This window comes from Macrosteles quadrilineatus, unplaced genomic scaffold (genome assembly GCF_028750875.1).
Source record: "Macrosteles quadrilineatus isolate MER2022 unplaced genomic scaffold, UCM_ALF_1.0 Scaffold_1__1_contigs__length_201487025, whole genome shotgun sequence".
In the NCBI taxonomy this organism is placed as follows: domain Eukaryota; kingdom Metazoa; phylum Arthropoda; class Insecta; order Hemiptera; family Cicadellidae; genus Macrosteles; species Macrosteles quadrilineatus.
In genome coordinates this window covers 156,089,874-156,104,125 of record NW_026542594.1, presented here as the reverse complement: position 1 = coordinate 156,104,125, position 14,252 = coordinate 156,089,874, and the positions used below count along the sequence as shown (strand labels likewise).

General features: G+C 35.7%; 1 non-coding gene across 1 annotated transcript; it reads left to right on the top strand.

The window, feature by feature from the left end:
* Positions 1-2,859: 2,859 nt before the first annotated feature.
* On the top strand, positions 2,860-2,930 carry Trnag-gcc (transfer RNA glycine (anticodon GCC)). Its single transcript has one exon. It is a non-coding gene; the product is annotated as a tRNA-Gly (tRNA).
* The last annotated feature ends 11,322 nt before the right edge of the window (positions 2,931-14,252 follow it).

Here is a 14,252-nt window from a genome sequence, read left to right as displayed (position 1 = left end):
TGTTGTCGTCTGATAAGCGCACACCAAGAGTGAAAGCAGCGATCTACAGCTGTTAAGAATTAATTTCTCAATCTATCTATCTATCTATCTATCTATATATTAATAGGCAAGCATGTTTCTTTAAAACCTTTTTTCTCAGCTCGTGTGCATCGTAGGGAAAATCTACGCATACCGTTGGAAAGCTATTTTCCTGTAGGTGTGCAGAATCCCTTTATAAATTTAAATAGGCTCAAAGATAAGCACAAAAAATGAGTTTAAAAATTTGAAAAAATTAACATGGATCTTATGCGTTGCTATGCTGGTTACGAAATAACAACGAAATATAAACAGAAAATCAAAACAAATGGAGGAAACTCCAATCACATGTTTTATTTACAGTGTGGGGTGAAAATAGATAAGTGAGTACATTACATATTTTTGGTCGAGTTTCGACCACTGGACGACCTCTCGTACTTATTTAATACGCAAGCAGATTCTTTGTGACAATTACTCCTCCGAAACTACTGAACCGATTGACATGTTTTTGGAGTCATTGGAAAGAGCGTAACGTGAAGTTGTGCAGGAAACTTTTTTTATAGGGAAATAAGTAGAGAGTGAGGCCCTGGGGCCCTTTAAAGTTTTGTATTTCTCCATAAGATTAACATGGGAAACAAACATTGTTATGAAACTCCAGCTGTTGTCAGAAATGCTGTTCTGCTATTTAATTTAATTTGTTTACAAGGAGAATTGTTTCTTGGTGCCATGTGGTCAATGAGTTATACTTTTGCATATATTTTAAATGATAAACACTATATAAAATGATGGTACTGTAATACATTAAGAGATATTCATTTAAATAATCAATAGGTATGATTGAGCCTTTGCCTATATGTTTCCTGGTAAGTGTGTTGTAACTGTGCCTTATAGTATATTATAGTATCTTAAAGTAAAACCAAATTATTCTTTTCTGCATTCTCACCCCGTAGCGAAGCACGGGCAGAGCAACTAGTTTATTTTACAAGACACACGAATTGTTGATTTGGAGTACAAGGCCAGAATAAAACTGTGCAGCGCCATAACGATTTTAATTACAGTATCACTAATAACAGCCCCGAAACTTTACTTAACTGCATTTACAGTTATGTCAACTGGTAGTCTACGTCTACACCATTGTATCAACAACAACGTCTCTTGTCTCTAGTAATACAATGACCAACGTTTTACTTTGGATTTACTTCAATTTACATGTAGGCCTACAATAATAAATATAATTCAGAGTTCAGTGTAACTGCATACCTCCAGACTGCAAAATTAATCTAACATCTTTGACTATACACCTCTACACAAGGTAGAGGTGTATAGTCAATGCTAACATGCATTAGAATTATGGGCTAGTAACTTAAAGAACATCCCAGATAAATTAAAGGCAAATTTTGAATTTAAACACATAAAATCGATTTGAATATACCTTTGTTGCAAAGGTTAGTCCTGTTGTATTATTGTTATTTCAGTTTCAATGTTGTAGGTTAAGACTCAAGTGATAATTGCACAGTACAGATTATTTTTCAATATTAGTTGTTTTTAATCCATACTTATGAGAATTGTACGTTACAACAAACATTAAATTACTATTCAGTATTCACTTTATCAATTTAAACTTAAAATCGGAATCCTAATACAATTTTATTCTAATGTGATTATGTTAATTTTTCCATCTGGTATTTGATTTAGCCTATCACCGCGCTAACTCATCAAGTTCTGTCACGAAACAACGTAGGCATGGACTAAATGCCATCTAGCATGATGTTATAGTACTGATGTTACAATGGTGTAATAGCATTAGTACTGTACTGTATAACTTAATTGATATCAGACAAACATGGTACTGAACTGACAGTGTCTGCACAGTAAGAGGCAAGGCATATTCAATGAACAGACCCGGGCTGGACGGGTGTTACGACAATGCCAGCGACCAGCGACCAGGGCAGCAGGATACTGTAGTAGTTATTAACAACACCACTACGGTACAGCACCATAGTGGTCCCACAACACCAACTATTTCCATCCTACAGCGTCACAAACACTTTACAATCACACTACCTAAGTGCCAACTATCGCACTCCAGTGACCTAAATCCAAACTGAATAAATATAACATTTGTCTATGTTTTTTTAATATAATATTGAACCATTCTAACATTTTAAAAGTGGCATGTGTTTTTGGACTGTGGGACACAGCTTTTTGAACGCAGTATATTTCGCTTCGTACTTGAAATTAAAAATGAAAACAATATCCATCACGGTATTTAATAGCTTAATAGTATAAATACCCCCGCCGCAGCAAACCTGCAGACTAAGCGAATTTCAACTTGTCTGATTACATGTTTACTAAAATATTTCCATAAATAAGACATATTTATTCCCTATTTAAATAACATTAGATTTAACGAGTGCTTGGGTTTGCTGCTACGGGGAAAGTAAAAGTGTTTCTTGACCATACGTCGATAGTATGGGATGAAAAAAATACATTTGCCAAATATTATCAATATATATCCATAAACAAGTAAACTACAACAATTTTCATTTTCTCCATAAGAATAACATGGGAATTTTAAATAACACTATTGTTGAATTTTCTACGTGACCGTTAGGCATACAACAGCGCTTCAATATACTAAATTATTTCTTTTATTAAGCTCTACAAAACGGTTTGGAAAGAAATTGCAAATGCTTTTGTTTTTAGGGTCAAAAATGGGAAAACCCCATTTTTACCCCATAAAATATATAAATAAGTACTAGAACAATTTCAGTTTATATTAAAGAGAATTTGTTGAGAAAGCTATTTCCATTCAAGTAAAATATATAAAAGGCTATCAAGCAAGCATCGGTGGTTCAGTGGTAGAATGCTCGCCTGCCACGCGGGCGGCCCGGGTTCGATTCCCGGCCGATGCAGTATCTTTTTAGCCTGGTGTCGTTACATGAAATATCATTGAAACAATTAACAAGATGTTGCAGCATCAAAATTTTGCTGAATTTTTGGGGAGAAAACTTTTTTTATTGACAGAATATTCATTAAAAAATACATCATAAAAGGTGTGAAAGGGGATCACCTAACGTTTGTATTTACTTCGGAAACTGTCTATAACAGCCATAGCCGATACTTATTATACTACTATTGAAGGTTTATTAGTCTAAAATACAATCATCATCGAATTACATTTCCTTATAATATTTTATCTTTAATTTTGCCACTGAAGTATATCAAACTTTGTTACGAACACACTCATCAACTAAAATACGTAAGGTAACATGAGGAATGTTATTTACAAATCTCCTCGCATTTATTTATTAGTGGGTCAATATAGATGGATATTGATGTTGGATTTAATCAACAACGATGGTTAAACGTAGACTCATGTAGGCTACGTTAAGGGTGTTTGGTCGCAAATTTTCATGTCTGATTTTTTGTTATTGTTTAATTGTACTAAAAATTAGAGATACAAATATATAAGAAAAAATGTTTTATTTTGAATATTAAGCGAGATATGGAGCTTGAAAGTAGTAAATTTTTAATCTTTGGTACCAGTTCACAGGGAGAATGGGTAATGCGATTCTCACCAAAATTTGCATTCAGGTGTGGAAAAATAAGATAATAATCACTAGCTATTTAAAATTAAAAAAATTAAAAAAAAATTATTTTTTATTTTTTATAATTTTTTTAAAAAATAAAAAAAAATTTTTAAAAAATTTAAAAATAGCTCTTTGTTTTTGGGAAAAATGTATCTGTATGTTGGAATAAAAAAAAATGTGATATGTTAACTCGTTTGGGCTGTGAATTCGTACCTTTGATGCCTTGCGCTGTCGGAGCACTACTCGTTGAGAGTTTGTACACTAACACCGGGGCTTTAGAATACTTTAACATCACGTAGTTATTAACATCCTTTAACATTGAAAGAATACGTTTATCGTTGTATTCTAAAGCCCCGGTGTTAGTGTACACACTCTCAACGAGTAGTTCTCCGACAGCGCAAGGCATCAAAGGTACGAATTCACAGCCCAAACGAGTTAACATATCACATTTTTTTAAATTCCAACATACAGATACATTTTTCCTAAAAACAAAGAGCTATTTTTAAATTTTTTTTTTAAATTTTTTTATTTTTTTTTTTAAATTATAAAAAATAAAAATAATTTTTTTTTAATTTTTTTTTTTTAAATAGCTAGTGATTATTATCTTATTTTTCCACACCTGAATGCAAATTTTGGTGAGAATCGCATTACCCATTCTCCCTGTGAACTGGTACCAAAGATTAAACATTTACTACTTTCAAGCTCCATATCTCGCTTAATATTCAAAATAAATAATTTTTTCTTATATATTTGTATCTCTAATTTTTAGTACAATTGAACAATAACAAAAAATAAGACATCAAATTTTTGACCAAACACCCTTAAGTTTTACTCTTATTTCGGTTCTATTGTTGCAAGAGTATTTCATACTAGTGTACCTGTTGCTCGAATTCAAGCAATTTGCGATGTATTAGCGTTATTTTAAAATGAATAACAGTCATAATTTCCGATGACCTTAAAAAAGTCGACTCAAGATTGTGGAAATACTCTCGATGTAGGCTATATGTACGAACAGTTCGATATAAACCACATTTTTGTAAATATCCATTTTTCAAAAGCTGATCTTGGTTTTAGTGTTTTCTACAAATGTTCCCCACTCATAGCCGCATTAGTTTGTCAATAATAATGGTTATAAATTCTAAAAAAAACCATTATTTCTATTTCTTCTACCTGGTGGTGTTCTATGACTTTCCAATGTTTCCATAGGTTAATTGCAAATCAACTCTTTCAATGATTGCTAAAAAATGCAGCACACTGTAATTAAGTTTTATTTTTAGTATATCAAACATCAAACTGCCCAGGCTTTCTTGCTTCTAGCGAATTTCCTACATAGGGAATAAGCTATTACCGTAGTACTCATGGTAAGACCTGGACCCGGGACCGATTTCATTTTTCATTTTGAGGTCCCTAGAGGCCAAAAATACCATATGAAATTTGGTACAAACGTGTAAACTTACGTTTATTCTAACGAGTTCGCGATCCAGCATAATCGGACCATGAGAACGGGGGTTTATGGGGGGTTTTATGGGGGGGGGAGGGAAATGGGGGTTTCCAATTTTTTGCCCTAAAAACTAAATATTTTGCAATTTCTTTTTTAACCGTTTTGTAGAGCTTAAAAAATAAATAATTTAGTATATTGAAGTGATGTTGTATGCCTAACGGTCACGGAGAAAATTAAAAAAATATTGTAATTCAGAATTCTCATGTTATTCTTATGGAGAAAATAAAAATTGTTGTAGTTTACTTGTTTATGGATATATTTTGATAAAATTTGACAAATTTATTTATTTCATTCTATACTATTCACGTATGGTCAAAACACTTTTTACCTTCCCCGTAGCAGCAAACCTAGGCACTCGTTAAATCTAATGTTATTTAAATAGGGAATAAATATGTCTTCTGTATGGAAATATTTTAAAAATGTAATCAGACAAGTTGAAATTCGCTTAGTCTGCAGGTTTGCTGCGGCGGGGGTATTTTCTATTGTAATATTTACGCCAACCCAAATTCAAATGGTAAATATTTCATTTCAACCAAGTCAATAAATGTTTGTAGCACACTTCTAGTAATCGTGTAGCACACGTTTCCAATTGCAACTAAAATATTAACAGCAATTAAATTATCCAGCTGATCATAATGTAAACAAATATGTTCTTCCTAAAGATAACATGGGAACTTAAAAAAACATTGGGGCAGAGCCCAAGGAACCTTTTTCCAAAATGTAAGGTCAGTTTTCAAATCTACACACTTAGACGAACATTTTGGTACATAATATGAGGGATTAAATCTTAAAACAAAAAAAAGCCTTATTGTTCACTAAGTTTCATCATAGACTAAACATACTCCGTAAGGGAGTATGTTTAATCTATGGTTTCATGTAGCGAATTAATAATATAAATAAATGAATAGATTGTCCCATTAAATTTTCAAATGAAGAGTTATGTGATTACAGCTTCGTTTGTTAAGTGCTTTACGTTAAGCTTTTAACGCAAGAATCATCTCGTTTATAATAGTTTACCTCATATGGTGTAACTAGGGTGATGGTCAACGACAATTATTTGAAGAACGCAACAGCTTTGTATTTTAACTCTTTTTCCATGAATAAGTACTGCAGTATCTTTATAATTAATTGTAATACAATTTTAGACCATTTAAATTTAAATATGGATTATTTAGCGTACTTGGTACCGTATTGAACATTTTACCAGTCTAGCGATGTGATAGGAAGGTCGGGGTCGGGCTGCTGTGTGGGTAGTGGGGATACCCACACACATGGTAGGGGATAAATGAGTACCAGCACAGAGTTGGTACTCTGTGGTGCCAGAGAGTGCAATGTTTAAGGTTTGTATTGGGTTTCAAAAATGAATAAAGAACTCAACTTGGCAGTAGCCTTTAAAGGTGCATGTGAAACTCATATGCTCGAGTCGGGCCTTCCCATCTTCGCCATTTCACTGTTCTGGTTAGCCTTCAAGTAGTTCACCCGCATAAGATCATCCTTGTGGAAGAGACTATTTGGCACTTAATTAAAATGAATGTGAACATTTGTTTTTAAGAAATCTAAATTGAAACATAAAATTGTCAAAGCAAGCTTCATAAAATACAGGCAGTGACAAGATTGTCACTTAAGTTCTCTCGCACGTGATGCAATGCAGTGTCATCATACTTGAGGTCACTTATCAGCAGATATCACGGCACACCTGCTAACTGCTAACCACTGACTGCTAACTGCTAACTGCTACGTCACCCCGCGGCTGCAAGGCATGCGAGGCCTTGAGAGAAGCTGCGCGTTTCCCTTCACCAGACCCGGGACACGGGCCAGCCTCCGAACCTTCAAGTTGATCTACGTTGGTTTCATCACGCCGAATTTTGCAAAGGCGATTACAAAACTAATAATGGAATATTACTAATATGAGAATTGCACAACTTTTTATGCAAGCGGACCCTCTTCAGCCATGGAAACTCAAGTAAATATTTTTATCGATTATATATTGGATTATATATTATTGTATTGGATAAACCCTCTAATTTGGAGGTCATGTAAAGGAATGAACTCGCCGACTCCAGGTTGGTTACTTTACAATAAGTTATCTCGAAGTTCAAATACGCATAGTAGCTTTTGCCTCCAGTATAAACGAAGCATTTATTGTTCTTGTATCTTGTAAGTTGTTTACACACGGATGTCAGTGGTTGAACTTATTAGCTACTAGCTGTAACCCGCGGGCTTTGCCCCGTTGAACTTCTTAATTTTCAAGATTATCTCGTTCGCATGGCTCAATCACGTCCTGGTTGAAGTTTGTTCGCTACGCTCACTCACCTTTAGGTTGGAGCTCGTTCGCTACGCTCACTCACCTTTAGGTTGGAGCTCGTTCGCTGCGCTCACTTGCCTTCAGGTTAGCTCGTTCGCTACGCTAACTCGCCTCCAGGTTGAAGTTCGTTCGCTACGCTCACTCACCTTTTGGTTGCAAATTAGCTGTTGTCATAAATGTAAAAGAAATAATAGTGCTGCACCCTGTTGGTAATTTTTGTAACTTTAATGCTATTGAACATCACAGAACAGAACCGACTTGTTTAATTGAAACAGCTGTTAAGATTCAATAATTTCATTTCTCATAAGGTTAACATGGGAAACTCCAAAGCCACTGGGGCGGAGCCCGAAAGGATTTTTGAAATAAGAATATGCCTATATGTTAATCGGGAATGTGAGCTATCATCATGCCAAATTTCAGCCCAATCCGACCAGTATTTTTCGCGTTCACTTGTCACAAACATACATCCATACATCCATACATCCAAACTTTCTCATTTATAATATTAGTAGGATAATTTTCTATATCATTGTATGGAAAGCTCAAATCGATTTTCAAGGAATACCTCAAATGTTGCATGTTGTTTGGACGATGGTTTGGGCAGACTATATATATCTACTGTGACTGTGACTGTGTTGTGTTTGTGTCGAAGGTGAGGAGGTGGACACTGGACACGCACGAGCCATGTTCAGTTCGCTCACTACGCAGCTAGGTAATGGCGTTGTTTTATGACCTCTCATTCCGCCTCACCACCAACACCAACAACGACCGCGAGCTGCGGAGTACACCAGTCTTCGCCGGTGACCTGAGCAATAACACCAGGGTCCTTATGTTACCAATTATTGTTACCAATATGTTATACAATAGTTCTACTCTATAAACTGCCGTTCAATCATTTTTAACCGCACTGTGTGTGCGGGGTATTCGTTCCCCGCTAGGATTCAGCATCATCACTGGCCTTATCTTATCGCTTTTGAACAACGTTTAGACTTTGGAGGGAGAGTATATCTGTATATATCTGTCTTTTTACTCAGATGCCATCCTATAGGAATGTTCAGACAGAACGCAGACACTGATTTGTACCAACCACGAATTCGTTTAGTCTAGCTAGCGAATAATCCAATAAAGAGAAAAGCACTGAGTGTTTTACAAACCCGGCAGTTTGTTAAAACGAAGATTTTTCGCTTAGTTTAAGGATCTGGATATGTTTTCCGATACAACCTTTCATAACCAAACAGAGAAATAAGTTTTTAAAATAAATTGCAATAAAAAGATAGATGTAAAGGTCCTAACAAAAAATAAATTGTTCACCAAACAGAATGCGCATAGGGAATATACTATTTTCACGGAACACGGGATTGATTTTGGAAACATGTACTGGTCAATATTTCCTATGATAAATCTATAGTTTGGTACTCGCCGGCCTATAGTAGTGACAAAAAAATACTGTTCGACGATCCATGTCTCTGATTAAATAGTGTAACTGCACTACGTTAGCAGAACTAAAACACTCAATGAAAATGTTAAAGCAGAGACCTTTTGTAATCCAAATACACAAATAAACCGTGCAAACAACTAATCTGTCAATTTTTGAGATGGGAAAAACTTCTCTCCGAAACATGAAACAGTTTCAAATGGCGTAACTGTGTGATACATAACAGCCGGTACATTGCAGCTTGGACCTGCAGATACAATATGGTCGAATATGACCGAGTGATTTCCATAAGGAAAAACTAGTATTACGAGTCAAAGAAGGAACTGTATGAAGCATGAAGCTTGTCCCCACTCCAGCGACGTGTGCTGTGTAAAGGTAGGGCAAGGGTCTCAATGAGGTCCCTCACACCTGGACTTTGAAGGGAGAGTTAACGACAGATGGAAGTACTGTAATAGCATTGAGTCAGGAACTGAACTTGGTCTATTGCTGTAACAGAGGGAGCTGAGGTTTTTATTGTTCATGTATCCGTCTGTTTTCTTAGAGACAATTCTACATACAAATCTTCATCGTTAAATTCAATTGTCTGTGTTTCTTAAAGTTGTAAACAGCAGAAATGTACAGCATTTGTAAATTACATCAGTACATTATAAGAATATAGTTTGGCCATAGAAACGAACGGGTTTTTAAGAGAGGAATTCATCATAATGTAGCCTATGTAATATATCTCTTGAGTTTTATAGTATATGGTTGTATCGTGACGTCTGCCTAGTGTGTGTGTCTGTATGTGTGAATGTGTACAGAGCTACAGACTACACCTGTGGTCCGACTTTGATCAAATCTGTCTCCAAAAACCTCCAGGCATTTTTCTTACTTTTTAGCTTAGATTTTTAATGGTGATTTTCTTATAAAACCCCATAAAATAACGGGAAAATAGGATTTTCTGGATAGTAGCCAAAACGATTTTGATAAAAATTTAGTATGTTGTAGCCTATTAAATTCTTAACAAAATGGTAGAACCCATTCTTCCAAAAATTACTGTTTAAAAGTTATTGTAAATGATGTTATTTCCCATAAAATAAGAAAAAATCGTACTTTAGAAGAATAACGGGTTTGATAGAATTAGTATGTGATGGTCCTTACAATTCTTACAAAACATAGAGCAATCCCACATTGCTATAAAATTGCGGTTCAAAAGTTATTGTAACTTTTGTTATTTTCCCATGAAAAAAACTAAGAATTGGATTTTTTTAAACCGACCCTGCATGAAATTTGTCTGTTATGGTCCTTATAATTCTAAACAAAATAGTGTAACCCCCCAATCCTGTAAAAATCACGGTATTCACGGCGTGAACATTTACACCTACTGTATTTAGATAGGTAATGTTCGATCCATAAACTAATACCATTGACTCTCTAAACTATACTCTATCTGTGAAGGCTTGTTTACAAGTTAGCCCCCCATACACTATCGAACATGCCACCCGACCTGACAACCTGACCTGACGACGGACCCATCATCCAACCTGACTTATGTCGGGTGTTTCCCACACACTATCGAGCATGTTACCCAACAAGTCAGGTGAAATATTAGTTTTGAGATGGATTTTGAGACGACTGTTAGCTGTTTCAGGGGGATTTTTAGCGATGATTTTATGGATTTTTAGAGCCTATCGAACCAAGATCTTAAATTTTCAATTTTATTTTTAACGAACTTTTAATCACACTCTGGATACAGTTCCTTACACTTTTCCATCAGGATATCGTGCCCCTATGTGCATGTTTGTTGCAATAGAGTTTACTTTTGACATCCCACAACGCCTTCTGGTCTCTGTAGAATTAAATAAATTCTGGCCATAACTGTTTATTATTATTAAATGACATTACGGAAAAATGGTACGGTTATCATGCACAACTCGCTAAATACAAGTTAAACTGGAAACTGTGGCTAGTCGACTGTTTCCCACACACGGTCCAGGGTCCAACATGTCAGACGGACGGCTCGAGTCGGGTGGTGCTACCGGACCGAGCATCCGACCTGACATATCCGTCGAGCATGTCGGGTCGGAACCCACACACTGTCCAATATGTTCGACAAGACGTCGGATCCCGACATGTCCGTCCAACATGTTGGATAGTGTATGGGGGGCTATAGAAAGCAGTCTTGTCGGCGAGTACGACCAACAGTACGACAAGCAACTACCGCTATTAACAAATCCTCCGACATAATCACGACTAATCCTACATGTGCTCCAACAACTGTGAGTACACGCGTCACTTGGATAGTTTTACCGTTTTACTGTTTTACTTCATTGTTCGCTCCAAAGCCAAGCCAGTGAATGACGATACATTCCAACGATTCGTCGGAATGTAACAACGAATACTACGTTGAAATTAGTTTGTTAGTAAATTTACTATGGGGTAATTTATAAGGTTAATTTGTATTAATGGACCATGTGGTCCTAAATTCGTCTCGAATAAGTATATTAATTAATTTTATAAAAACAGCAGATACAGCTATTTTGAATAACAGCTATCGAGCAATTTCGACAAGTACATTGGACTAGTTTTCTAGCTGATTAGTCAAAAACATATCTAGGAATCTATAGCATTACGCTAATATTCTCATGTATGCTGTAATATTGTTGTAGCTGCTATAGCGTCCTGCTCCCCTGATTTTGCGCTAGCACCATTACCCAAGGAACAGTTTATAATGAAAACCTTCTTCAGTCAGTTTATAACCCGTTGGTAAAACATGAAGTTAGAAGTTAAACATGACTATATAAAAAACAAAAACGCTATAATATTTTGACATAAAAATACCTTAAAGTAATGGGCCTACGACTACGGTAGACAGTATGTCGGACTGTTGAATTACTTTTTCGCTGGAATATAGTAAATTAGTTAGTTATTCATTAATTCATTGTCTGGCCAGTGGCCACAGAGAAACGAATTTGTTGTGGTTGTGGGATATGTACATGAAGCGTAGTTGCTACACTGTTCTGCCATCCTGATACTGCCGCAGCGACACTAGACTGCAATAGTAGGCGCAGTGATGCAAACTGTACGTATATACTTACAGTTAGGAGAATATACCCAACCTGTAAAACAGGTAATTTGGCCAATGTGATAATTTGATAAACATAATAAAGACTGCACTGTGTAATAAAAGGGTTTGCATTTGTTTTATTGATGAATACACATACTACATGAACTGGTATGATTTCGAAATACAGTATGTATTTTGTGGCACTCGATTCATTGTTCTGTATTTTTTTTAGTTGATCAACATTTTTTTTATCAATTTCGAATATTTGAGAGGACTTATTTCAACACTAACATAATGGGCCCCGAAACATAATCCTATAACCGTTACGTATGGAAATTAGATACCCTCAAACAAGGGCTTCACCACCACCACCGAGGGCCCAAACTTACTTAGCTAATATTACTGTACTTGCTTCACTGTTATAAAGTGTACACGATTGTGTACGGTCCTTCAAATAAATAGTTATTTGCTACGGTAGAATGTTGTTTTTGTGACGTTTGTCGGTTTGTGTGTTTCCGACTTAAAACTTTTCCATAGTAAAGAACATCAAATCGTTGGCTGCCTTTAAATAATGTTGTATAAACCCATAAAATGTATATGGTGCGAGAATATTTTAATTCCACTTTGAGAAGTACACAAACGCATTAGTAGAAAGCAACTCCCACTTTTGCAGCGCTAAAAGACGACTTTACACTAATGTACTATTATACTTGGTCGGGTCGGTACATCTACACTGGACAACCCCTGGCCCCTATACCAAATGTGATAAATCTAGGTCGTATATGTTTTGAGATATAGTGATCATCTCTCAGTCAGGCATTTGCCGTTTGTAAGATTTTTCATGAGCAATTCTTGCAAGTTGTTGCTAACTTGCTTTACTAACTTAGCTTGTAGCATAGACTTTGTAGTTACAGTAGTTACGTAGGTCGTGAGCCCCCCCCCTCTCTCCATCACAAACCCAGTGGCCAGTACACAGATGCAGCGGACCGTTGTCGAGTGACCTGCTGTGGATTAAGATGTAATAAGCTTTTTGTTAGCAGCAAACGTATAAAGTGTTAAAATTGATGATTGGAAAACAAATATCTACATTTGAGCGATATTATGTCGAGGGGTAGAGATTATTCCATTCACTACAATATACGTGTAGTCAATGACTACTACAGTAGCCATAGTCATATGAGGCAGGTCCGGATATGGTATCGTTTGTGTTCGGTTGGAGCGTTTGCATCTGTGACATCACGACGTCGCAGTCACCAAAGCTCTGCCTCCCTTGTACAGTACCAGTGCCGTAATTTTAAACTCGTCTCGTCACGTCATTCGATCTAGTTGTATTTGTCTAAAAACCCACTTTCTGGCTGCTTACAAACATAATTGGATAACAATAAATAAAAGTTTAGGAAAATGCGTTTCAGGATGCTATGACAATCTAAATGTGTACATATATCCAAAACAGGTTGCCGTATTCACTCTAGAACCCCTAAATAATAATTTCACTACACCCCTAAATTATTTGATCAACCCAGAAGATTAATGCATTTCGTAACGTAGTAATAGTTTTTAGCGAATTTCCCCATAGGGAAGTAGAAAAAGACTTTATTTACCACAATGGATATTTGACAGAAAAAGTGTAGTATAATTTGAACTCAAAAATAATTTTGACACTTACAAACAATTTGGAAACCCAGCTCCATCTTCAAATTCCCCCTCTGACCCCCATTTCTTTCTTTTTCGTCTCAGGCACCTTCTTGTTACTTTTAAAACTATAAATAGTTATTGACCTTATCCAATTAATTACTACACTGTATTCTATTTAGTTATACTTCCTTATGGGGAAGTACCATCTACTCTTATGGTTCTTTGGTTACCATAAAATTTAGGTACTAATCTATAAATAAAATATATTGGTTTATTCTTTTCCGAGCTCATTTGAATCTTCTACCCGACCGACTTTCTTAATTTTGGCCTTGAATTAAAGGTATGCCCGCAAACATTTGCAATCAAGCATCATCATGCATTATCTACTGTAGGTATTACTCTAAAAAAAAACATTAATTTAATTTTTCCGAACTCTTAAAGGATGTTTTTCGCCAGTTCTAATTACATTATCCTATATGGTTTGGTCTAAGAACTCCAGAGAAATACCAGCTTCAATTTGAGCATTTGATTATTTAATGTCAGACGTACCTGAAGCACGCTGCAGAATCACGAATCAACAATAATAATTATTATTCTATGACTTATCTGCAATTAATGATACGTCGTAACTCAATTTTTATTTGAGTTATTTTGTAAATATTGGTCTTAAAATACTCCTAGAAATAAATGCGTTCACATAAAGACTACACGTCCCATTTCAT